Source organism: Bubalus bubalis, chromosome 3 (genome assembly GCF_019923935.1).
Source record: "Bubalus bubalis isolate 160015118507 breed Murrah chromosome 3, NDDB_SH_1, whole genome shotgun sequence".
NCBI lineage: Eukaryota > Metazoa > Chordata > Mammalia > Artiodactyla > Bovidae > Bubalus > Bubalus bubalis.
This window is the reverse complement of record NC_059159.1, coordinates 143,551,790-143,577,214: the sequence shown is the minus strand read 5'-3', so window position 1 is coordinate 143,577,214 and position 25,425 is coordinate 143,551,790. Positions and strand designations below refer to the sequence as shown.

The 25,425-nt window shown below is 40.6% G+C and overlaps 1 protein-coding gene across 2 annotated transcripts in view; it reads left to right on the top strand.

Moving 5' to 3' along the window:
• Positions 1–5,974: 5,974 nt before the first annotated feature.
• The window catches only part of FANCC (FA complementation group C), a 314,057-nt gene continuing 294,606 nt past the window's right edge, over positions 5,975–25,425 (top strand). The window contains exon 1 of one of the 2 annotated variants that reach the window (XM_044940264.2): positions 5,975–6,795. The gene's annotated coding sequence lies outside the window, so the exon portion shown is untranslated. The remainder of the gene's footprint in view (positions 6,796–25,425) is intronic. The other variant, XM_006068257.4, reaches the window with a different exon arrangement.

Genomic DNA, 25,425 nt, shown 5'->3' with positions numbered 1-25,425 from the left:
GCTGTGTCAGGTCTTTGTTGCCACACACAGAATCTTCATTGCATCACACAGTATCTTTTATTTTGGCACACAAACTCTCTCTAGTTGTGGCGAGTGGGCTCCGAAGTTGTGGCTCACGAACTTCAGAGCACTGTGGTGTAGCTTCACAGTGCCCTGGCACACGGCTTAGTTGCTCCTCGGGGTGCAGGATCTTAGTTCCCTGACCAGGGATGGGACCCATGTTCCGTGCATTGCAAGGCAGATTCTTAACCACTGGACCACAAGGGAAGTCCCTACTTGGAGCATTTCTCCATGCATTTCATGCACAAACATTATTACTACTGTTATCATTTCCATACTGTCAGCATTCATTTCCTCATTCAGAATGTTTTATATGGAAAGCAGTGCAGTGATGAACATGCATAGCCTTCGGGGTCACATCACCCCTCCCCCACCGCTGTACACTAAAACCTTGAGAAGTTGTTTGTTACCCAGATTGGGGCATAAGCAAGAGAATGGCAAGTAATAAGAAGCACCAGAGTCAATCTACTTGTATTTGAAGATACAGTATCTATTAGTAGAGACTGCTGTGTGCATCAGCTTCTTTATCTGTGAAACTGCAATATTATCTACAACATAAGGTCACTGTAAGAAGTAAAAATAATCAGCCTAGGGCCTGGGACTTAAACACTTATTAAATAGTCATAGATGAGGTACCAGCAGCAAATATCAGAGTCAAGGACAAGATAGTGTTAAGTGTTGTGAGAGCTGGAAACTAGGTGGTGTCTGGACTAATTCTGGAAATATGAGTCTTATTACAATGGCTACAAATGCCAGCAAATTTGGAAAACTCAGCAGTGGCCACAGGCCTGGAAAAGGTCAGTTTTCATTCCAATCCCTAAGAAAGGCAATGCCAAAGAATGCTCAAACTACCACACAATTGCACTCACCTCACATGCTAGCAAACGAATGCTCAAAATTCTCCAAGACAGGCTTCAACAATACGTGAACTACCAGATGTTCAAGCTGGTTTTAGAAAAGGCAAAGGAACCAGAGATTAAAATGCCAACATCCATTGGATCATCGAAAAAGCAAGCGAGTTCCAGAAAAACATCAATTTCTGCTTTATTGACTATGCCAAAGCCTTTGACTGTGTGGATCACAATCAACTGCGGAAAATTCTGAAAGAGATAGGAATACCAGACCACCTGACTTGTCTCTTGAGAAATCTGTTTGCAGGTCAGGAAGCAACAGTTAGAACTGGACATGGAACAACAGACTGGTTCCAAATAGGAAAAGGAGTACGTCAAGGCTGTATATTGTCACCCTGATTATTTAACTTCTATGCAGATACATCATGAGAAACGCTGGGCTGGAAGAAGCACAAACTGGAATCAAGATTGCTGGAAGAAATGTCAATAATCTCAAATATGCAGATGACACCACCCTTATGGCAGAAAGTGAAGAATAACTAAAGAGCCTCTTGATGAAAGTGAGAGAGGAGAGTGAAAAAGTTGACTTAAAGCTCAACATTCAGAAAACAAAGATCAAGGTCCCATCACTTCATGGCTAATAGATGGAGAAACAGTGGAAACGGAGGCAGGCTTTATTTTTTTGGGCTCTAAAATCACTGCAGATGCTGACTGCAACCATGAAATTAAAAGATGCTTATTCCTTGGAAGAAAAGTTATGACCAACCTAGACATCATATTAAAAAGTAGAGACATTACTTTGCCTACAAAGGTCTGTCTAGTCAAGGCTATGGTTTTTCCAGTAGTCACATACGGATGTGAGTTGGACTATAAAGAAAGCTGAGTGAAGAAGAATTGATGCTTTTGAACTGTGGTGTTAGCAAGACTCTTGAGAGTCCCTTGGACTGCAAGAAGATCCAACCAGTCCATCCTAAAGGAAATCAGTCCTGAATGTTCATTGGAAGGACTGATGTTGAAGCTGAAACTCCAATACTTTGGCCACCTGATGCGAAGTGCTGACTCATTTGAAAAGATCCTGATGCTGAGAAAGATTGAAGGCAGGAAGAGAAGGGGATGACAGAGGATGAGATGGTTGGATGGCATCACTGACTCAATGGACATGAGTTTGAGTAAACTCTGGGAGTTGGTGATGGACAGGGAGGCCTGGCATGCTGCAGTCCATGGGGTCGCAAAGAGTCAGATCGTCTGAGCAACTTTCACTTACACTTTATTGAATGCAGAAGGAGGATTTGGTAATGTCGGTTGCAGCACTCAGCTGTGATGTTTATTCCTAATAGAATGTAAAGATTCTAAAGGGTGGATTCCATTAGAATGGATTCTATTTCTAAGGATGAAACAGTTTTCACCTCTGCATGCCATTTTTCATTTTTGCTCTATTACCTAAATGTGATTTCATTCTATACTGTAATCAAAATTGTTTCTAGAAGCACACATACTTAATTTTATATTGAGTTAAAAATAGGATTCATATCTAAATATTTTTCTCAGGAAGCTTTTCAGGCACTTTACAGAGTGCTCATCTCCTTAGTGCTTAAAGTATTTGGATAGCTCCATACATATGGATGCCAGATAAAATGAATGTCTATAGTGAAGTGAAAGTGCAAGTGCAAGTCACTCAGTTGTGTCCGACTTAGAATTTATACTATACATGTTACCCATTTAAGTCTGCTGCTGCTGCTGCTAAGTCACTTCAATCATGTCCGACTCTGTGCAACCCCATAGACAGCAGCCCACCAGGCTCCCCCGTCCCTGGGATTCTCCAGGCAAGAACACTGGAGTGGGTTGCCATTTCCTTCTCCAATGCATGAAAGTGAAAAGTGAAAGTGAAGTCGCTCAGTCGTGTCCGACTCTTCGAGACCCCGTGGACTGCAGCCCACCAGGCTCCTCCATCCATGGGATTTTCCAGGCAAGAGTACTGGAGTGGGTTGCTATTGCCTTCTCTGCATTTAAGTCTAAATTAGGCTTAATATGATGTTCTTTCATATACTGTTGAGTCATGCAACTCTTTATTAACTACTGAATTTAAAAGACATAAAACTACTATGGGTACTCCCAGGTGGTGCTAGGGGTAAAGAACCCACTTGCCAATATAGGAGAGGTAGGAGATGCTAGTAAAGTGATGCTTAAAATTCTCCAAGCCAGGCTTCAGCAATATGTGAATTGTGAACTTCCAGATGTTCAAGCTGGTTTAAGAAAAGGCAGAGGAACCAGAGATCAAATTGCCAACATCCGCTGGATCATCAAAAAAAGCAAGAGTTCCAGAAAAACATCTATTTCTACTTTATTGACTATGCCAAAGCCTTTGACTGTGTGGATCACAATCAACTGTGGAAAATTCTGAAAGAGATGGGAATACCAGACCACCTGACCTGCCTCTTGAGAAACCTATATGCAGGTCAGGAAGCAACAGTTAGAACTGGACATGAAACAACAGACTGGTTCCAAATAGGAAAAGGAGTACGTCAAGGCTGTATATTGTCACCCTGCTTATTTAACTTCTGTGCACAGTACATCATGAGAAACGGTGGGCTGGAAGAAGCACAAGCTGGAATCAAGATTGCTGGGAGAAATATCAATAACCTCAGATATGCAGATGACACCACCTTAATGGCAGAAAGTGAAGAGGAACTAAAGAGCCTCTTAATGAAAGTGAAAGAGGAGGGTGAAAAAGTTGGCTTAAAGCTCAACATTCAGAAAACTAAGATCATGGCATCCAGTTCCAGTCACTTCAAGGCAAATAGATGGGGAAACAGTGGAAACAGTGAGAGACTTTATTTTTCTGGGCTCCAAAATCACTGCAGATGGTGATTGCAGCAATGAGATTAAAAGACGCTTACTCCTTGGAAGGAAAGCTCTGACCAACCTAGATATCATATTAAAAAGTAGAGACATTACTTTGCCAACAAAGGTCCGTCTAGTCAAGGCTATGGTTTTTCCAGTGGTCATGTATGGATGTGAGAGTTGGACTATGAAGAAAGCCGAGTCTAGAAGAATTGATGCTTTTGAACTGTGGTGTTGGAGAAGACTCTTGAGAGTCCCTTGGACTTCGAGGAGATCCAACCAGTCCATCCTAAAGGAGATCAGTCCTGGGTGTTCATCGGAAGGACTGTTGTTGAAGCTGAAACTCCAATACTCTGGCCACCTGATGCAAAGAGCTCACTCATTTGAAAAGACCCTGATGCTGGGAGGGATTGGGGGCAGGAGGAGAAGGGGAGGACAGAAAATGAGATAGTTGAATGGCATCACGAGTCAATGAAGGTGGTTTTCGGTGAACTCCGGGAGTTGGTGATGGACAGGGAGGCCTGGCCTGCTGAGGTTCATGGGGTCACAAAGAGTCGGACACGACTGAGTGACTGAACGGAATTGAAGAGATGCTAGTTCTGTCCCTGGGTCGGGAAGATCCCCTGAAGAAGAGCATGGTAACCCACTCCAGTGTTCTTGCCTAGAGAATCCTATGGACAGAGGAGCCTGCTGGGATATGGCCCATAGGGTCAAGAGTCGGACACAACTGAAGCAATTTAGCACAGTTCAGCACAAAACTATAATATGGCAGGACCTCAATTAACATTCAGTTCAGTTCAGTCACTCAGTCATGTCCCACTCTTTGTGACCCCATGAATCGCAGCACGCCAGGCCTCCCTGTCCATCACCAACTCCCGGAGTTCACTCAGACTCACGTCCGTTGAGTCGGTGATGCCATCCAGCTATCTCATCCTCTGTCATCCCCTTCTTCTCCTGCCCCCAATCCCTCCCAGTATCAGGGTCTTTTCCAATGAGTCAACTTTTCGCATGAGGTAGCCAAAGTACTGGAGTTTCAGCTTTAGCATCAGTCCTTCCAAAGAACACCCAGGACTGATCTCCTTTAGAATGGACTGGGTGGATCTCCTTGCAGTCCAAGGGACTCTCAAGAATCTTCTCCAACACCACAGTTCAAAATCATCAATTCTTCGGTGCTCAGCTTTCTTCAGTAACAGAACATATTTTCTATAAAGAAATACATAGTTTAGTAGCTTTCCTTGATGGTAAACAAACTTAAACTTGCTCACATTTGTCACCACAAAAATGACTTTCTTCCTAAGGCCAAGGGGCATAATGAATGTCACTCAAGTATGTAGTTCTCTACCTAAGCTCTTTTGTGGATCTACCTACATTGAACTAAGTGAAGTGAAGTGAAGTTGCTCAGTCGTGTCCAACTCTTTGGGACCCCGTGGACTGCAGCTCACCAGGTTCCTCTGTCCATGGGATTTTCCAGGCAAGAGTACTGGAGTGGGTTGCCATTTCCTTCTCCAGGGGATCTTACCGACCCAGGGATCGAACCCAGGTCTCCCACGCTGTAGCCAGACGCTTTTACCATCTGAGCCACCAGGGAAGTTCTGGGAAGCCACCAGGGAATACATTGAACTAGGCACACATCAAATAAGCATAGACCTCTTTAACTGGCAGAGAATATTTTCAAGAATATGTTTAACATCTCATTCCTTGATACAGCTACAGTTCTTGCTAATTCTGTCCCAAATTCTAGATAGGGTTCTTTTTGTAGCTCCTTGCTTGGGTCTTTTAGGCTTTCCTGGTAGCTCAGACCGTAAAGTCTCTGCCTTCAATGCGGGAGACCGGGGTTCGATCCCTGGTCGGGAAGAACCCCCGGAGAAGGAAATGGCAACCCACTCCAGTATTCTTGTCTGAAAAATCCCATGGACTGAGGATCCTGGTAGGCTACAGTCCATGGGGTTGTAAAGAGTCAGACACGACTGAGTGCCTTCACTTTTAATTAAAAAAAAAAAAACAATTTTTTTTTGTTACAGTTATCCAACACACTTCCTTACTTACAAATTTAATATATTATCTAATCCCTGAATCCAATTTATTTGGTAAAGTAAGTATTCCTTCATTAAAGAAGGCTGAAGGTGCTTGGTTATTTTTATTATGTGTGTACCTTGCCTTGTTTTTTGAAAGCACCTGTAAAATTGTAATTTTACAATTGTAAGTCATAGATAAAAAAAAAAGTTAAATCTTAAAAATATTTCCTCAAAAAAAATTTTTTTCAACAACTTAAACAAACATCTATGGAAAAACTTCATGCATTACTAGGTTCAAGAATTAAAAATCCACCAAGACACGCTAATACGACAAAAATGGAAGTTTGTTAAAAACAAAAAAGATGCCTTCCATTTAAGCGGTTTAAATGCAGCGTAGAACTGATTTGAACCCAATCAAACACTGTATGGAACTGATTTTGCTAGTGGTGAGGGATCCAAAGAAAGATTCCCTTTTTTATGTGACTATACCTAGAAAATATTCTAGGTTTTGTTTAGTGGTTTTACATTCCTGACAAAGACTCAATTTTTCTTTTAAAAATTTTCTGCATTTGGAACAGAATCTTGAAATTGAGAAACAACCTATTTAAAAACCCAGGGTTTTCCCCCTTCAGGTCCTTCCTGCGGTCTACTTGAAGCCCGCGACACCAGCTTAGTGCTCAGGAACAACTAAGGCAGCCTCAGTAGGACCCCTCGCCTAGGCCCGCCCCAACGGACCGACTTCCGGCCGAGCCTGGGCCCGCGTCCCGCCCCACGAGCACGAGATTCGTCGGAATTTTCCCGCGAGGCCGCCAGGGTGCAGGGTCGCTGGCCAAGCCCCAGAGTGCACTGCGAATACGTGCGCGCGCGGCTCAGCTGCCGAGCAGCCGCGGGAAAATTCTAAAAGAGTCAAAACAAAACACAAAATCCAGTACGAGGCAAAGTCAAATTTTCAAGCCACAGAACCCGGGCGGTTGGCAGCCTTGCCGCCACTGCCCAAACTGCTGAAGTTGCTCTGGCGCGGACCACCGGTAAGAGAGAGGCCGCAGAGCGCGAGTGAAGGCGTCTGCCTCCCTCGGGGGTCTGGCCGACACGTCAGCTTGAGGGTGTGGGTTGGGGTAGGGAGGAAAGGCTCGCGAGAACGTCCGCGGCGCGCACCGCACCTAGGTGAGTGAGCAGGGCTTGGGCGGTGAGCGGGGCTGCGAAGTGGATAGAGGTTTGAGGTGGGGGCCAACCCTGGGGGGCGGGGCCGCAGGCGAGGGGCGTGGTTAGAGGGCGGGGCAGGCTCAGGGGGTGGAGCCGACCGAGGGGTCGAGCGGAAGGGAGCCCCCCCCCATAGCTGTGGGAACTGGGGATTGCCGTTTTGCTTCTTTCTGTTCATTAAGCGGAGGCAGCTAGGTCTTAAAAGGACAGGAGCAAAGGTGACTTTCTTTGCCCTGGATCCTTGGGCGCTCTGAAAAGCTCGCCATTTAAAATTCATCACCCTTTAAAGCTGGCTGCCTGCTCGCCGCACCGCCCCCCGCCCCCAGAGTGCTGGGTGGTGGGGGCCCAATTAGAGGAGCCCGGGGCGGTTTGTTACCCTTCCTGCTTTCCCAGCTTTGCATCTTAGGAGGAGAGGAGGGTTCTGATGGGCGACAATTTCCCAGAAACTCACTTTTTTGGAATGGCAGGCCAAATAGCGTCCAAAGCCTTGGGGAGGTGTTTTTTTTTTTTTTTTTTTTTTTTCCGGAAAGCTGGGGATGTTTGTTTAGCTTGCTTTTTCGGTAATTTTTTACGTGGACGCGTTTACAACATGAACCCTCTATGGTCATGTGGCACGGGCTGGAAAAGTCCGGAAAGGGAAAAAAGATTTGGAGTTTTAAAAACATAGGAAATTTGGGACCAGAATGTCAAGGAAAGGCTGAGGAATTTTCCAGCAAAGACCTATGTTGGAATGTTTGTCGTAATCTGAAATTGTTGGAAAGCTCTCGGGCTCCTGGTTTCATTCTAACCCTTTTCCCATTTAATGCATCATAACTGAGATGTGGTTGACTTTTTATCACATGAGTAGGGCACTTTGGGGCCACCAATATTCCATTCTTTACGGATGTCACTCACCTTTAGTGGTGTGCAGCTCAAAACATTTTTTCATTACTTCCATCAGGAGGAGAGGAAAGATTGTTACAAATGGTAGAATTCATACCACATGTTGGGATCACTTGTACAAAAACTTTGATAGAAAACATAATCATTGTGAGTTTATCCATTAAACTTAAAATGCTATTTCAATCTAATATACTGCACTAGATTCGCAGGGAAGTAAGCCCTCATATACGTTATTCATATGTGTACAAGAAAGACCGCATCAGAAAAGAATTTGCTTTTCCTAGTTATATCAAAGCCCTCTTTCTGGCAGAGTAAAAGTTAGACCCTGCTTCTTTTAAAAGTGAGTTAACCATACCTTGGTATATTATATATTTTAATTCACCCTTTTCATTATTTAGTCATGTACCTCTTGATTTCTTGAAAAACACTTACTAAGCAAACATGATTTTGGAAGATCTAAGTTTTCTATACTGTAATAAAAAACATTAACTTGATTGATTAGCTGAATGTGAAAGATGTGGTGCTGCTTGTATGTGAAACTGTGCGTGTACATTTAAAAATAAATGATACTTTTAACTAGTTCCATATTTCACCAAGTAGTTCCAGTAACAATTATACAAATTTTGTATTTATGAAAACCAGTTAAAGGCAGGCCGTCCTGGCCAGTAAAAAGTTGGATTGATTGTCCAGGCCACAGAGACAGCCTAGGAAACCTCACATCAGTGGCAGTTTCAGGTTGGTAGTGGTAGAGCCTCAAGTCAGCCTGGAAATCAGCATCAAATGTATTATTATTTTAAAATTGAAGTATAGTCAATTTACAATATTGTGTTAGTTTCAAGTTACAGTGTTTTTGCAGATTATACTCCATTATAGGCATTACAAGATAATGGGAATAATTTCATGTACTATACAGTATAGTTGCTTATCTATTTTATATGTAGTAGTTTGTGTCTGTTAATCCCGTACTCCTAGTTTGCCCTTCTCCCCTTTCCTTCTCTGCTTTGGTAACCACAAATTTGTTTTCTATATCTGTGAGTCTTTTTCTGTATCTATGAGTCTTTTTCGGTATTATACCTTCATTTTTATTATTTTTTAGATTCCAAATATAAGTGATACAATACAGTATTTTTTTCCTCTGTCTCATTTCTTTCACTAAGCATAATATCTTCCAGGTTCATCCATGTTGCTACAAATTTCATTATTTTTTATGGCTCACTTTGACTGTGTGGATCACAATAAACTGTGGAAGATTCTAAAAGAGATGGGAATACCAGACCACCTGACCTGCCTCTTGAGAAACCTATATTCAGGTCAGGAAGCAACAGTTAGAACTGGACATGGAACAACAGACTGGTTCCAAATAGGAAAAGGAGTATGTCAAGGCTGTATATTGTCGCCCTGATTATTTAACTTCTATGCAGAGTACATCATGAGAAACACTGGGCTGGATGAAGTACAAGCTGGAATCAAGACTGCGGGGAGAAATATCAATAACCTCATATGCAGATGACACCACCTTTATGGCAGAAAGTGAAGAGGAACTAAAGAGCCTCTTGAGGAAAAGTGAAAGAGAAGAGTGAAAAAGTTGGCTTAAAGCTCAACATTCAGAAACTAAGATCATGGCATCTGGTCCCATCAGTTCATGGCAAATAGATAGGGAAACAGTGGAAACAGTGTCAGACTTTATTTTTTTGGGCTCCAAAATCACTGCAGATAGTGACTGCAGCCATGAAATTAAAAGATGCTTACTCCTTGGAAGGAAAGTTATGACCAACCTAGATAGCATATTGAAAAGCAGAGACATTACTTTGCCAACAAAGGTCCGTCTAGTCAAGGCTACGGTTTTTCCAGTGGTCATGTATGGATGTGAGAGTTGGACTGTGAAGAAGGCTGAGCACCGAAGAATTGATGCTTTTTAACTGTGGTGTTGGAGAAGATTCTTGAGAGTCCCTTGGACTGCAAGGAGATCCAACCAGTCCGTTCTGAAGGAGATCAGCCTTGGGATTTCTTTGGAAGGAATGATGCTAAAGCTGAAACTCTAGTACTTTGGCCACCTCATGCGAAGAGTTGACTCATTGGAAAAGACCCTGATGCTGGGAGGGATTGGGGGCAGGAGGAGAAGGGGACGACAGAGGATGAGATGGATGGATGGCATCACCGACTCGATGCATATGAGTTTGAGTGAACTCTGGGAGTTGGTAATGGACAGGGAGGCCTGGTGTGCTGCGATTCATGGGGTCACAAAGAATCAGACACGACTGAGCGACTGAACTGAATATTACATCGTTTTTATATAATTCACATCTTAATCCAGTCATCTCTTGATTGGGTATTTGGGTTGTTTTTGTATCTCAGCTATTATAAATAGTGCTGCTATTGGGCTGGATGTACCTTTTCAAATTAGTGTTTTTGTTTTTTCCAGAAACATACACAGAGTGAATCATATGGTAGTTTTATTCTTAGTTTTTTAAGGAGCCTCCATACAGTTTTTCATAGTGGTAGGCACCAGTTTATATTTCTACTAACAGTGAAGGAGGCTTCCCTTTTCTTCACATCCCTGACAACATTTGTTATATGTTGACTTTTTGATAATGGCCTTTCTGATAGGTATGAGGTGATATCTCTTGAGGTTTTGATTTGCATTTTTTGTAACTAGTGATGTTGAGCCTCTTTTCATGTTCCTGTTAGTCATCTGTATGTCTTCTTTGGAAAGATGTTTATTCAGGTCTTCTGCCCATATTTCGATTGGGTTGTTTAGTTTTTGATGTTAAGTGGTATGAGCTCTGTACATTTACCTCTTGTCATTTGCATAATTTGCAAATATTTTCTCGCATTCTGTAAGTTGTGGTTTTGTTTTCTTGATGGTTTCCTTTGCTGTGCAACAATGTTAAAGTTTAATTGGGCGCCATTTTGGAGAACGGAATGGCAAACCACTCCAGTACTCTTGCCTTGAGAACCCCATGAACAGTATGAAAAGGAATAAGATATGACACTGAAAGATGAATCCCTCCAGGTTGATTGAATTCAGTTGGTGAGTTGTGTCCGACTCTTTGTAACTTCATGGATTGCAACATGCCAGGCTTCCCTATCCATGACCAACTCCTGGAGCTTGCTCAAACTCATGTCCATCAAGTCAGTGATGCTATCCAACCATCTCATCCTCTGTCATCCCCTTTTCCTCCTTCCTTCAATCTTTCCCAGCACCAGGATCTTTTCCAATGAGCCAGTTCTTCACGTCAGATGGCCAAAGTATTGGATTTTCAGCTTCAGCGTCAGTTCTCCCAATGAATATTCAGGACTGATTTCCTTCAGGATTGACTGCTTCGATCTCCTTGCAGTCCAAGGGACTCTCAAGAGTCTTCTCTAACACCACAGTTCAGAAGCATCAATTCTTCTGCGCTCAGCTTTCCTAATGGTCCAACTCATATCCATACACAACTACTGGAACAACTGTAGCTTTGACTATACGGACCTTTGTTGGTAAAGTAATGTCTCTGCTTTTTAATATGTGACCTAGTTTTGTCATAGCTTTTCTTCCAAGGAAAAGCGTCTTTTAATTTCATGGCACAGACACCATCTGCAGTGATTTAGGAGCCCAAGAAAATAAAGGCTGTCACTGTTCCATTGTTTTCTCACATATTTGCCATGAAATGATGAGACTGGATGCCATGATCTTTGTTTTTTGAATATTGAGTTTTCAGCCAGCTTTTTCTCTCTCCTCATTCGCTTTCATCAGGAGGCTCTTTAGTTCCTTTTGACTTTCTGCCATAAGGGTGGTGTCATCTACATATCTGAGGTTGTTGATATTTCTCCCAGCATCTTGATTCCAGCTTGTACTTCATCCAGTCCAGCACTTTGCATGATGTGCTGTGCATATAAGTTAATTAAGCAAGGTAACGATATACAGCCTTGACATACTCCTTTCCCAATTTGGAACCAATCCGTAGTTACATGTCCAGTTATAACTGTAGCTTCTTGACCTGCATACAGACTTCCTAAGAGGCAGGTAAGGTGGTCTGGTATTCCCATCTCTTTCAGAATTTTCCACAGTTTGTTGTGATCCACACAGTCAAAGGCTTTAGCATACTCAGTGAAGCAGAAGTAGATGCTTTTCTGGAATTCTCTTGCTTTTTCAATGATCCAGTTTATGTTGGCTATTTGATCTCTGGTTCCCCTGCCTTTTCTAAGTCCAGCTTGAACATCTGGAAGTTCTCAGTTCATGGACTGTTGAAGCCTGGCTTGGAGAATTTTGAGCATTACTTTGCTAGTGTGTGAGATGAGTGCAATTGTGCAGTAGTTTAAACATTCTTTGGCATTGCCTTTCTTTGAGACTGGAATGGTAACTGACCTTTTCCAGTCCTGTGGCTACTGCTGAGTTTTCCAAATTTGCTGGCATATTGAGTACAGCGTTTTAACAGCATCATCTTTTAGAATTTGAAATAGCTCAACTGCAGTTCCGTCACCTCCACTAGCTTTGTTCATAGTGATGCTTCCTAAGGCTTACTTGACTTTGCACTCCAGGATGTCTGGCTCTAGGTGAGTGATCACACTATCGTGATTATCTGGGTCATGAAGATCTTTTCTGTATAGTTCTTCTGTGTATTCTTGCCACCTCTTCTTAATATCTTCTTCTTCTGTTGGTCCATACTTTTTCAGTCCTTTGATGACACTCTAGGTTTATAGGTGTCCAATATGCTACTGGGGAGGAGTGGAGAGACAGCTCCAGAAAGAGAGCTGGGTCAGAGTGGAAATGACACTCAGTTGTGGATGTGTCTGGTGGTAAAAGTAGTACTCTTGCCTGGAAAATCCCATGGACGGATGAGCCTGGTAGGCTGCAGTCCATGAGGTCGCTTAGAGTCAGACACGACTGAGCGACTTCACTTTGACTTTTCACTTTAATGCATTCGAGAAGGAAGTGGCAACGCCCTCCAGTATTCTTGCCTGGAGAATCCCAAGGGACAGGGGAACCTGGTGGGCTGCCATCTGTGGGGTCGCACAGAGTCGGACATGACTGAAGGGACTTAGCAGCAGCAGAGAACAATATTGCATAGGAACCTGGAATGTTAGGTCCATGAATCAGGGTAAATTGGATGTGGTCAAGCAGGAGATGGCAAGAGTGAACATTGACATTTTAGAAATCAGTGAACTAAAATGGATAGGAACGGGCAAATTTAATTCAGATGGTCATTATATCTACTACTGTGGAAAATAATCCCTTAGAAGAAATAGAGTAGCCCTCATAGTCAACAGAAGAGTCCGAAATGCAATACTTGGGTGCAGTCTTAAAAATGACAGAGCAATCTCAATTTGTTTCCAGAGCAAGCCATTCAGCATCACAGTAATCCAGGTCTATAGCCCAGCTACTAATGCTGAAGAATCTGAAGTTGAATGGCTCTATGAAGACTTAAAGACCTTCTAGAACTTACACCAGACCAAAAAAAAAAAAAAAAAAAGGATGTTCTTTTCATCATAGAAGGTTGGAGTGCATAAGTAGGAAGTCAAGAGATACCTGGAGTAACAGGCAGAATTGGCCTTGGAGTACAACATGAAGCAGGGGAAAGGGTAACAGAGTTTTGTCAAGAGAACACACTAATGATAGCAAAAACCCTTTTCCAGCAACACAAGAGATGACTCTACACATGGACATTACCAGGTGGTCAATATCGAAATCAGATTGATTATATTCTTTGTCTCCAAAGATAGAGAAGCTCTATACAGTCAGCAAAAAGTCGTGGAGCTGACTGGCTCAGATCATGAGCTATTTATTCCAAAATTCAGGCTGAAATTAAGGAAGGTAGGGAAATCCATTAGGTCATTCAGGCATGACCTAAATCAAATCCCTTATGATTATACAGTGGAGGTAATAAATAGATTCAAGAGGTTAGTTCTGGTAGATGAGTGCCTGAAGAACTGTATTCATAACGTTGTACAAGAGGCCATGATGAAGACCATTGCAAAGAAAAGGAATGCAGGAAGGCAAAGTGGTTGTCTGAGGAGGCTTTACAAATAGCTGAGAAAATAAGAGAAGAAAAAAAGCAAAGAATAAAGGGAAAGATATACCAAACTGAATCCAGAGTTCCAGAGAAGTGCAGCGAGAAATAAGAAAGCCTTCTTAATTGAACAATGCAAAGAATTAGAGGAAAACAGTAGAATAGGAAAGACTAGAGATCTCTTCAAGAAAATTGAAGATATCAAGGGAACATTTCATGCAAAGATGGGCATGAGAAGAGACGAAATGGCAAGGAGCTCACAGAAGCAAAAGAGATTAAGAAGAAGTCACAAGAATATACAGAAGAGATACACAAAAAAGGTCTTAATGACCTGGATAACCATGATGGTGTGTGGTTACTAACCTAGAGCCAGACATCCTGGAGTGTAATATCAAGTGGGACTTAGGAAGCATTACTACCAATAAAGCTAGTGGAGGTGATGGAGGCCCATTCGTTTGTTTTTGCTTTTATTTATTTTTCCATAGAAGACTGACCGAAGAAAATACTGCTATATTTCTGTAAAACTGTTCTACCTCTGTTCTGTTTGGGGAGTTTTATGGTTTCAGGTTGTAAACATTTAGGTCTTTAAACCATTTTGAGTTTATTTTTGTATGTGATGTGAGGAAATAACCTAATCTCATTGTTTTACATATGGTTGTACAGTTTTCCTAACACCAGTTATTCAAGAGACTATCATTTCTCTATTGTATATTCTTGCCTCCTTTGTCATAGAGTGACCATTGGTGCATAGATTTGTTTGGGGCTCTGTATTCTGTTTCATTGATCTATGTGTCTTTTTCTGACAATACCATGCTGTTTTGATTACTGTGGCTTTGCATTATAGTCTGAAGTCAGGGAGGGTTGTACCTCCAGCTTTACTGTTTTTTTTCTCAGGATGCTTTGGCAGTTCAGGGTTTTTTTTGTGGTTCCATATAATTTTAGGATTATTTGTTTTCATCCTGTGATAAATGTTAGGGGTATTTTGATAGGGATTACATTAAATCTGTAGATTGCTTTGGATAGTATGGACACTTTAATAATTTTAATTCATGTAGTCCAAGCACATGAGTTAGCTTTCCATTTCTATTTTATTCCCCCTTTTCTTTTGAATCATTTCAGTTTCCTTCATCATTGCTTTATAATTTTCTGAGTATAAGTCTTTTACTTCCTTTGTAAGTTTATTCCTATGTTTATTTTTTGGGGTACAATTTTAAATATGTTTATTGTTTTACTTTTTCTGATGTTTCATTATTAGTGTAACAGATTATTAATACAATAGATTTCTACATATTAATCTTGTATCCTGTAGTCTTGCTGATTTCATTTATACTTATAGTTTTGGGTGGAAGCTCTAAGGTTCTGTATAGAGTATCATGTCATCTGCAAATAGTGACAGTTTTACTTCTTTCCTTCCAGTTTGGATACCTTTTATTTATTTTCTTGTCTTATTGCTGTGTCTAGGACACAGCAATGGAAATGACAAGAGTGGGCATTGTCTGGATTTTTAATTTAGCTGAAAGGGTTTCAGCTGAAACAGTTGAAACTTTTAATTTCATTTAATAGTTGGGTCTTAATTATGTTGGCTGTGGATTTGTCATAAATGTCTCTTGTTATGTTGAGATATATTCCCACCATATCCAATTTTTATCATGAATGAATGTTGAAATTTGTCAAATGATTTTTCTGCATCTGTTGAGATAATTGGACTTCCCCAGTGGCACTGTGGTACTGTAAATAAGCATCAACAGTGGCTACTGCTACCTTAGCAGGCCCACACCTTATAGACCCTCTTGTCGTCTCGGTGTCCCTAGATTGAGTCTTTCCCCAGGTCCTGGCTACTCTAGAGCCAGGGCCAAGCTGTGACATGGACAGAGAAGGGGCAGGGATTTTTCTCAGAGTGGACTGGGGAATGTGGCAAGGGAGCAGCCTCTAAGACAGACCTCCCTCCTCCCTGTCTAGTGGTGAGGCAATACCTATGCGCCTCTTACTAGTGGAGCCTTGACTTCTTCAGTCTATCTGTCCTAGTAGCAGCCAGGGGGGCTTGTCTCATCCACATAGGTCCCCAGGACTGGGACACCCATTCTGTGGCTTGACCCACTCACTTTCACAGGATAAGTGTCTGCTTGTGTGATCTCCCTTTTCCTTTTAGTCCCCTCCCAGGGGCATAGATCCAACTCATTACTCTTCTTTCTGTCCTGCCCGATTATGTGTGTATCTTTATTATAGCTTTGATTTTATAGTTCTTCTGCCAGTTTCCAGGTAGTTTTCCTTGAGAATTGTTCCACATATAGATGTGTTTTTGCTGTATTTATGGGGGAAGGTGTCCTGCATGTCCTCTTATTCTGCCATCTTGATCCCCCCCACTCCCAAGTGGATTTATTCAATTTTATTTTAGGCTGGGGTATGTACATTTTCTGTTTTTGTTCATAGATCTTGAAAGACTGACCTTTTAGTATGAAAGAAACATCTATAAAAGAAGTGCATTGACTTTGCAGTGTTTTAATAAAAATGCAGTGGAAGTAGAGAAGGAAAAACTTTAAAAGTTCATTAGAAAATAAAGTAGATAAAAAGGCAAATCTTGAGCATTTAAAATTTTCTACTAAATATCACACTTATTTTTTGGACTTTCTTTTTTAAGAACATGAAAAATACAGATCTCTATTTTTACATATCTTTATTTTACTTTGTTTGTAGCTGTAATGGGAAAAATGTTTACCTTAAAAAGATAGCCCAAACCCGTGTAATAATGGTAGCAAGCCTATCACTACCCCATGAAACACATTAAAAAAAGAGACATTTTTGGACTGATTTTTGAAGAGACTTTGCAGAGTTACCTGGTCCATTCATTCTCTTAGGCTCTTCAATAAACTGTGCTGAGTGTGTAGAAAACATTTCCCTGTTAAAACAGGAACATCTATAATCTTCCTGTTACGTATCTCTAATAACAGGAAAGCAAAATTCATATAAAAATCACCTTTTGGAACTGTATCCTCTTTTCTAAATAATTAAGTGATTTTTAGTAAATTTAGAAGATTTTTGAGATTGTGCAGTGATCACAGCAATTCAGTTTTAGAAATTTTACATCACCTTAATAAGTTTGCCTCTGCAGGTTTTGTACTCAGACCTGGTGCTGGCTTTTAGCCTCAGGCAACCATTGATTTGCTTTCTATCACTATCAATTAGCCTTTTATGGAGATGGATTTATGAAATAAGTGCCATCTTATGCCTGGCTTCATTTAGCATAATGGTTTTGAGATTCATCCATGCTGTAGCATGTATCCGTAGTTTGTTCCTGTTTATTGATAAATAACCATTGTATGCCTATACTACATTTTCTTTATCCATTCATCAGTTGATGGACATCAGTTGTTTTTACTTTCTGGCTATTATGAATAATGCTGCTATGAGCATTCATGTACAAGTCTTTGTGTGGACATATGTTCTCATTTTTCTTGGATAAATACCCATGAGGAGATTACTGGGTTGTGTAGTAGGTTCACATTTTAATTTTTTAAGAAACAGCTAAACTGTTTTCCAATATGGCCATACCCTATCATGTTCCCACAAGCATTGTGTGAGAGTTTCAATTTTAGCATATCTTGACTTGTCACTGCATCTTTTTTCATAGCCATCTTAGTATGAAGTAGTATCTCATATTAGTTTTAATTTGCGTTTCTCTATTGGCTAATGATGTTGAACATATTTTCAAATACTTATATACTGTTCCTATGTTGTCTTTGAAATGTCTACTGAAATCTTTAGTCCATTTTTTGGATTGGTTTGCCTTCTTATTGGGCTGTACACATTCTTTGTGTATTCTGGGTACAAGCCCAATGTATATTTTATAAATTATTTCAGTAAATAATTTATTACCCAGTCTGTTGCTTGTCTTTCATTTTCTCCATGGTATCTTTTGAAATACAAGTTTTTATTTTGAGGAAGTCCAGTTTATCAGTTTTTTAAAAAAATAATGCTTTAGGTTCATGTTCAATTTCTGTTAACTTTTGTGTATGGTATGCAGTATGGGTCCAAATTCATCTTTTTTGTGTGTATGGATATCCAGTTGTTTTAGCATTATTTGTTGAGGAAAAATAAAAAGATCCTTTTCCCATTTAATCGCCTTTGCACCTTTGTCAAAAATCAAGTGACCATAAGTTATTTCTAGACTCTCATTTCTGTTTGAGTCATTGTTATGCCTCTTCTCATACCAGCACCATACTGTCTTGATTATATGGTATCTTGGTAGTTAATTTTGAAATGGGGTAGTATAAGTCTTCTGATTTTTTTTTTTTTTTCAAAATTGTTGTGTCTATGCTGGTTTCCTTAGATTTCCATATAAATTTTTGTATCAGGTTGTCATTTTTTCCAAAAAAGCCTACTGTGATGGATTTTGATAGAAATTGCATATAATCTGTAGATTTGTTTGGGGGAGAATTGCTGTTGCCATCTTAACATGAACATGGATTGTCTTTCTGTTTTGTACCACATTTCATTTCTTTTACCAATGTTTTGTAATTTTAAGTGCACAAGTCTTGCCCTTGTTTTGTTAACTTTATTTTGAAGTGTTTAACTTTTTTGTGCTATTGTGAGTAGAATTTTTCAGATTTTGTTTTTGGATTGTTCATTGCCAATATGCAAAAATATAATTGATTTTTGTTTATTTATCTTGTGTCCTGCAACCTTACTTTAATATTATATTAAGCAGGGTTTTTTGTGTGAATTCCTTAGAATTTTCTACATACAATATCATGTCATTTGTGAATACAGACAGTTTTTACTTATTGTATCTCAGTTCAGTTCGGTCGCTCAGTCGTATCCGACTCTTTGCCACCCCATGGACTGCAGCATGCCAGACTTCTTGTCCATCACCAACTCCCAGAGCTTGTCAAACTCATGTCCATCGAGTCGTGATGCCATCCAGCCAACTCATCCTCTGTCGTCCCCTTCTCCTCCTGCCTTCAATCTTTCCCAGCATCAGGGTCTTTTCTGGTGAATCAGTTCTTCGCATCAGGTGGCCAAAGTATTGGAGCTTCAGCATTAGTTCTTTCAATTAATATCAGGTCTGATTTCCTTTAGGATTGACTAGATAAATCTTTGTATCTAGATGCCTTTAATTTTTTTTTTTTTGCCCTAGAACCTCCAATACATTGTGAACAGAAATAAGGAGCATAGATCTTATTGACTTGTTCCTGATCTTAGGAGGAAAGCATTTAATCTTGTGTGCCCCATGGAGAAGGAAATGGCAACCCACTCCAGTGTTCTTGCCTGGAGAATCCCAGGGACGGGGGGAGCCTGATGGGCTGCCGTCTATGGGGTCACACAGAGTCAGACACGACTGAAGTGACTTAGCACAGTCACAGTGAGGCCAAACAAAATTGAAAGGTCGGTGTTTGGAGCAGAGAAAGGTTTATTGCAGAACTGTGCAAGGAGACAGGTGGCTTATTTCTCCCCCCAACCCCCCAAGTCCCAAACTCCCTGAAGTGTTACAGCAAAGCATTTTTAAGGGCAAAGTGAGAAAAGGGTGCCCTTGTGAAACGTTGTTGCTGAACCATGAAAGACGCTGGGATTCTTGGCCTCCGGAGAAGAATTCAATCCAGGGCAGAGACAAGGCTTGATCATTCAGAGCTTTTGTGTAGTAAAGTTTTATTAAAGTATAAAAGAGATAGAGAAAGCTTCTGACATAGACATCAGAAGGGGGCAGAAAGAGTGCCCCCTCGCTAGTATTAGCAATGGAGTTATATACTTTTAATTAGTTATTTCAGTGAATCAAAAGAATGTCTGGTGATTGTAAAGACCTTACTAGACCTACTCCCATAATTTACATTTTAAGATTACAGGATTAGCCAGAAGGTTTTTTTTTTTTCAGAGACTGTCCTCAAGCAGGATACATTATTGTTATATAATCCTAAGGAATGTAGAGGGAAAAACAGTTTGTCCTTTCCTCCTCCTTGAGAATTCCAGACCCCTCTCTTCTTGGGGACCCCTGGACTTATCAACCTGCCTAGGAATTGACTCTCACTTGGTTGGTTGGTTGTTGCAGACTGTTGATGCAGGAATTCTTTGTTCTTGCAGCTGTCCACATAGGTCAGGTCATGATGTTGTTGTAAACCTCCAACAAATGTTATTCCCTCTTCTGCAACTTTTTATATGTATATGAATGGACTTTTAAAGATCTGCCTTGAAAATAGGCTATCCTATATATTTCAGACTATACACAATCATTGTTAACTAAAGCAAAAGAAATAGGTCTAATGTGGAGTCAGATTTGTTCTTCCCTATTACTCTTTTGCCATTAGGAATGATGGTAGCACTGTGATCTTTTCAGAAATGCCCTTTCAGAAAGTTGGGGACCTTTCCTTCTGTTCCTAGATTGTTGAGAGTTCCTATCATGAACAAATGTTGGATTTTGTTAGATGCTTTTCTGCATCTATTGAGATAACCATGTGGTTAGTTACTTTATTCTATTAATATGACTCATTACATTAATTGATTTTTTAATGCTATACTGGCTTTGCATTCCTAGGATAAATCCCACTTGGTCGTGGTATATAATCCTTTTTATGTGTTACTGGATTTGGTTTAGTAATGTTTTGTTTAGGATTTTGTGTCTGTGTTTTTGAGGAATATTGGCAGGTGATTTTCTTGTGCTGTCTTTGATCTTATGGCAATTCTGGCATTTTAATATGAGTTGGGAAGTGTTCTCTCCTCTTACATTTTCTGAAAGAGTTTGTAAAGGATTAGTATTATTTCTTCTTTAAATATTTGGTGGAATTCATCCATGAAGTTATCTGTTCATGAGTTTTTCTTTATCGGAAAAATTTAAATGACAACTTCAATGTCTTTACATGTTACAGGTCAATTTTGATTTTCTCTTTCTTCTTGCGTAAGTTTTGGTAAGTTGCTTCTCTCTAGGATTTCCCCCCTATTATCTAAGTTGTGTCATTTGTTGGCATAAAAGTGATCCTATAGAGTCAGCAGTGATGCCTCCTGTTTCATTTCTGATTGGGGTAGTTACTATCTTTTTCTCTTCTTGCTCAGTGTAGCTAAAAGTTTATTGGTTTTGATATTTTCAAGAACCAACTTTTTGTTTCATTGATTTTACCTGTTGTTTTTCTGTTTTCATTGATTTCTGCTGTAATCTTTATTATAGCTTTCCTTCTGCTTGCTTTACGTTTAGTTTGTTGTTCTTTTTCTAGTTTCTTAAGGTAGAAGCTTAAGTTATTGATTTGAGACCTTTATTCTTTTCTAATACAACCGTTCAGTTACAAATTTCTCTTTAAGCGCTGCTTAGGCTGCATCCCCCAAATTTTGATATGTTTATGTTTTTGTCATCAGTTCAAGATATTTTCAGTTTACTATGTGATCTCTTTTTTGAGCCATTGGTTATTTAGAAGTGTGGATTTAATTTCCAAATATTTTAGGGTTTCATGTGTGTTTATTATTGATTTTAAGTCCATTGTGGTCAGAACATGTGCTTTTAAAATTTATTAAGGCCTCTTGTTTGATTGTATAACAACTAACAACTGTATTTCTGCCCAACAAGATAAAGCTATTCTTACAAGTGAAGACATTTTTTTCTTTCTCCAAATGAGCAAATGCACAATTCCAAGAGTCGTTGTATTAATTACTTACTATGTCACATTTCAAAATCAGCCATGGCTTAGTCGCTCAGTCGTGTTTGACTCTGTGACCCCAGGACTATAGCCCACCAGGCTCCACTGTCCATGGGGATTCTCCAGGCAAGAATAATGGAGTGGGTTGCCATGTCCTCCTCCAGGGGATCTTCCCAACCCAGGGATCAAACCCAGGTCTTCTGCATCGCAGGCAGATTCTTTACCATCTGAGCCACCAGGGAAGCCCAAGAATACTGAAGTAGGTAGCCTATCCCTTCTCCAGGGGACAGGCTTCCTGACCCAGGAATCCAACCGGGTCTCCTGCATTGCAGGCGGATTCTTTACAAGCTGAGCTAACGGTTTGACTCAACAATTCCTTTGCTACATGTATATACACCAGGATGTGTAAACCTGTGCTCCAGGAGTGTCATTCGAAACAGCAAAATCGCCGGCTGGTCGAGGCCACTGTGGCGCTCCTCCTTTGCCAGTGTGCGCCGGCAGTCTGGGCACACCCACAGCGGCAGGTGTACATGCTGTTGCCCTTGGGCACCATGGACAGGGCCAGTTTGCTTACGGTCTTCACTCCACTCTCTAAGAACGAAGAGTCCTTCCGCACTCTACTGCACAGGAGACAGTAACCCCCAGCGGGGTAGGGTGGTGGTCTATGATTCATGCCAAAATTAAAAGGAGTCTCTAAACGCTTTCTAAAATCAGCCATAGTCCCACTGAATGTTCTGTTGTGTAAGGACAAAATTGTAAAGCCATCTTCTAACAACTTGTCCATAAAATAAAAATGGTAAGGAAAGAGAAGGAAATTTGTTAACATATGTATGTGTGTGTGTGTGTGTGTGTATATATAAAATAATGTATATTAATACATATATATATATACACATACACATATAATGAGCAAATAGAAAATATGTAAAACTTTTACAATCCTTGTTCCTCTAGTTGACCACAAGGCCATAATTGATATCCATGACTTTGTACAACTTATTCCGTATTTCCTTGCCCTCAGCCAGAGCCTTAGGTGGTTAGAATTTTTTCCCGGTAAATGAGCAGACCTTTATCCTTGAAGGATCTGAGCTTCAGCCTTCTCTTGCTCTGATTCTACTCAAAGCAGGCAGCCTTACCCATGACTCTATAGATGGGTCAAAATAGTGCATGCAAATGTGTTGCCTTCAAAATTCAAAGAACTTACTGCACAACTGTGCCTCTTTTCATGATAGGTGGTGCATTAGAGCAGCTTATATTTCACCTTGCAGAGTATATATCTTGCATGCTGTGGGTCTGATTTGGCCTATTACCTGTTTTTGTGTGACTTGTAAGCTAAGAATTTTTAAAAATATTTTTAAATGTTTGGGGAAAAAAAAAAGAATAAAGGACAGAATCCGTAAAGCCTAAAATATTTACTATGTGGACCTTTATAGAAGAAGTTTGCTAACTGCTGCTTCAAACTGTTAAACCCCATTTACTTGACTGAGGTGGGGGACCCATGAGTTTCTCTGGGGTTTATTGGCATGTGTGTTAATAAGGCATCTAAAGGACTTTGTCATTTCTTGTTCATCAGATCCAGTCAGCATGGTTGTGTTCAAGTAGTAGACCAGTGTGATATTTTATGTACTGTCCGGTCAAGTGCCTCTCGCTCCTGCAGCCCACATGACTTCCTCAGTGTCCAGCTTCTGTAGCTTGAGTGATTCCTCAGAGCTCAGCTCCCCCACTGCCTGGCTCCTGGGACCTGCAGCCCCTCTAGCAGGCTCCTGGGCATGTGCTGCTCCTCCGGTGCCCAGTCCTAGGGTGCCATGGGGCCAGTAGCACTTAGTCACCTGCAGCTTGCCCCAGCATTCCCCTTGGGTGATTTTTTTTTTAAATAGAGTGCCTCTGGTGAGACACTTCCTTGCAACCAGGTTTTCCTGGCACCATGTACGGTAGGTATCTGGCAATTTACAAAAGGTGGATTTCCATCAAGTTCTACTGGCACAGCACCCGTAGAGACTTCACTGTCATTTGGTGAGCCGTGGCTGTGTCCTCTCCAATAAGATTTAGATCTTATCGGGTGCCTGGTGGGTAGAGTCAAAGGGGGTGTTGTTCTTGGGTGCTGAGTTCCAGCACCAGAAAGTAGTGGGTGCTCTTTATATCTGCTATTCCTATATTCTTTAGATTTCTTTTTACTTTTGACTAGCCAGTCTCCTGGTTAACTCAGTTATAGTGAATAGTTCTTTATATTTGATTTCCCTTATTCAAACTGCTGTGTGGTTTTTTCCCTTCTGATTGGACCCAGGTTGATCTATTATCTTTGCTTCTAACTTCATAAGAGAAAGTAAATGGTGAGAGTAATTAGTTTATTCATTTTCTTGAACTGTGAAAGTAAAACTTTAGGATTATTATCACTTCCAGATCACAAAAGGTAGGTTTTGATGAGATTATGTCATGCTTTTGCGTAGTGATGAATTGGGCTTTATAGTTCTTTGCTTCTTTCAGGCCTTTGAAAAATAGAGTATAGGTATCAAGGGAAGTGGGGTTAGGGAGTAAGAGGGAAGGGGAAGAGGAAAGGAATTGGTGCTGTGGTCAGTGTTATGGCATCCAGTGGGTAGGACCCCTGATGGCATGATTTTACATCTGTCTGGCTATACTTCTTATTATCCTTTATCCCATGGTTTTCATTTTTCAGGTTTTTAGGACTGTAGTTTTTTCATTTTCCTTTAGAAGCCCAATGCTGATTTTGTAATACAAAATATATGTTATATGTAACATTTTTAATGTTTACTCTGTTTTTATATAATCTGAGATCTAGAGTCAGATATTCTGCTAACTACCTATAAGACAGTTAGAGACTGCGGTATTTTACATACACACACAATTATTCAGGGAAGATATTATTTAAACATTTGAGTTTGGCTCGGTGATCCCTTACCTAGTCAGCTTTGAAGGTGCAGAATTGCTAAACTGATTGACTTCTTTCATGGGAATTTGGAGGGGCTCTTTAGGTTAATTACTTCCAACACCCTCTTGGAGCTGGTTCCTTTGTTGTTTTTTATTCAGAGTAATCACATTATACATCCTCCTTGTACTTAACCCTGATCCCATTTCTCTGATTCTGTTTGTACATGTATGTGCTGTTCCCATAGATCTCCTTACCAAGCCCTGATTGCTTGACGATCATTTCTGGTCCTTATGCACTGTTGTTCATACTATTGTCTTATGTGTGTATGCTGTATTTCCACAACTCTTCGCCTGCTGCTTCACGATTGTTGACCTTGTTGGGTGCCTACCCAGCATCTTTTCTTGCTTTTCTCCTTCCTAACAGTGCCTGGATTTTCTTTCAGAAGTCACTGTTACATAGACTCCGGGGAATACCAGTCTCACTACTAGCTTCTCTAGTAGACTCTAGTTGTCTTAAACAATCTGCCTTAAATTAGTAAAATTTGCATGATCACAGTCATTGGTTAGGGATGGGCATAAGTTTAAGCAATACAGTCCAAAAAACATCTGAGGTCTTTTACTTGGGCTGCTAGAGCAGAAGTGTATACTCTCTTTTTGGGTGGTATGTTGTATAATGGACTCCCATAATGACTGAACTATTTTGCTGTCATTAGGGGATTAGGATGGAGGTGGATTAATCATGAGGTCTGCCCTATCTCTAGATTTGCCAGTTTCTTTTTTGTTTTCTTTCTTTTATAAAATTATTTATCTTTTGATTTAGTAATACATATCAGTTCAGTCACTCAGTCGTCTCTGACTCTTTGCGACCCCACGAATCGCAGCACGCCAGGACTCCCTGTCCATCACCAACTCCAGGAGTTCACTCAGACTCATGTCCATCGAGTCAGTGATGCCATCCAGCCATCTCATCCTCTGTCGTCCCCTTCTCCTCTTGCCCCCAATCCCTCCCAGCATCAGAGTCTTTTCCAATGAGTCAATACTTCGCATGAGATGGCCAAAGTACTGGAGTTTCAGCTTTGCATCAGTC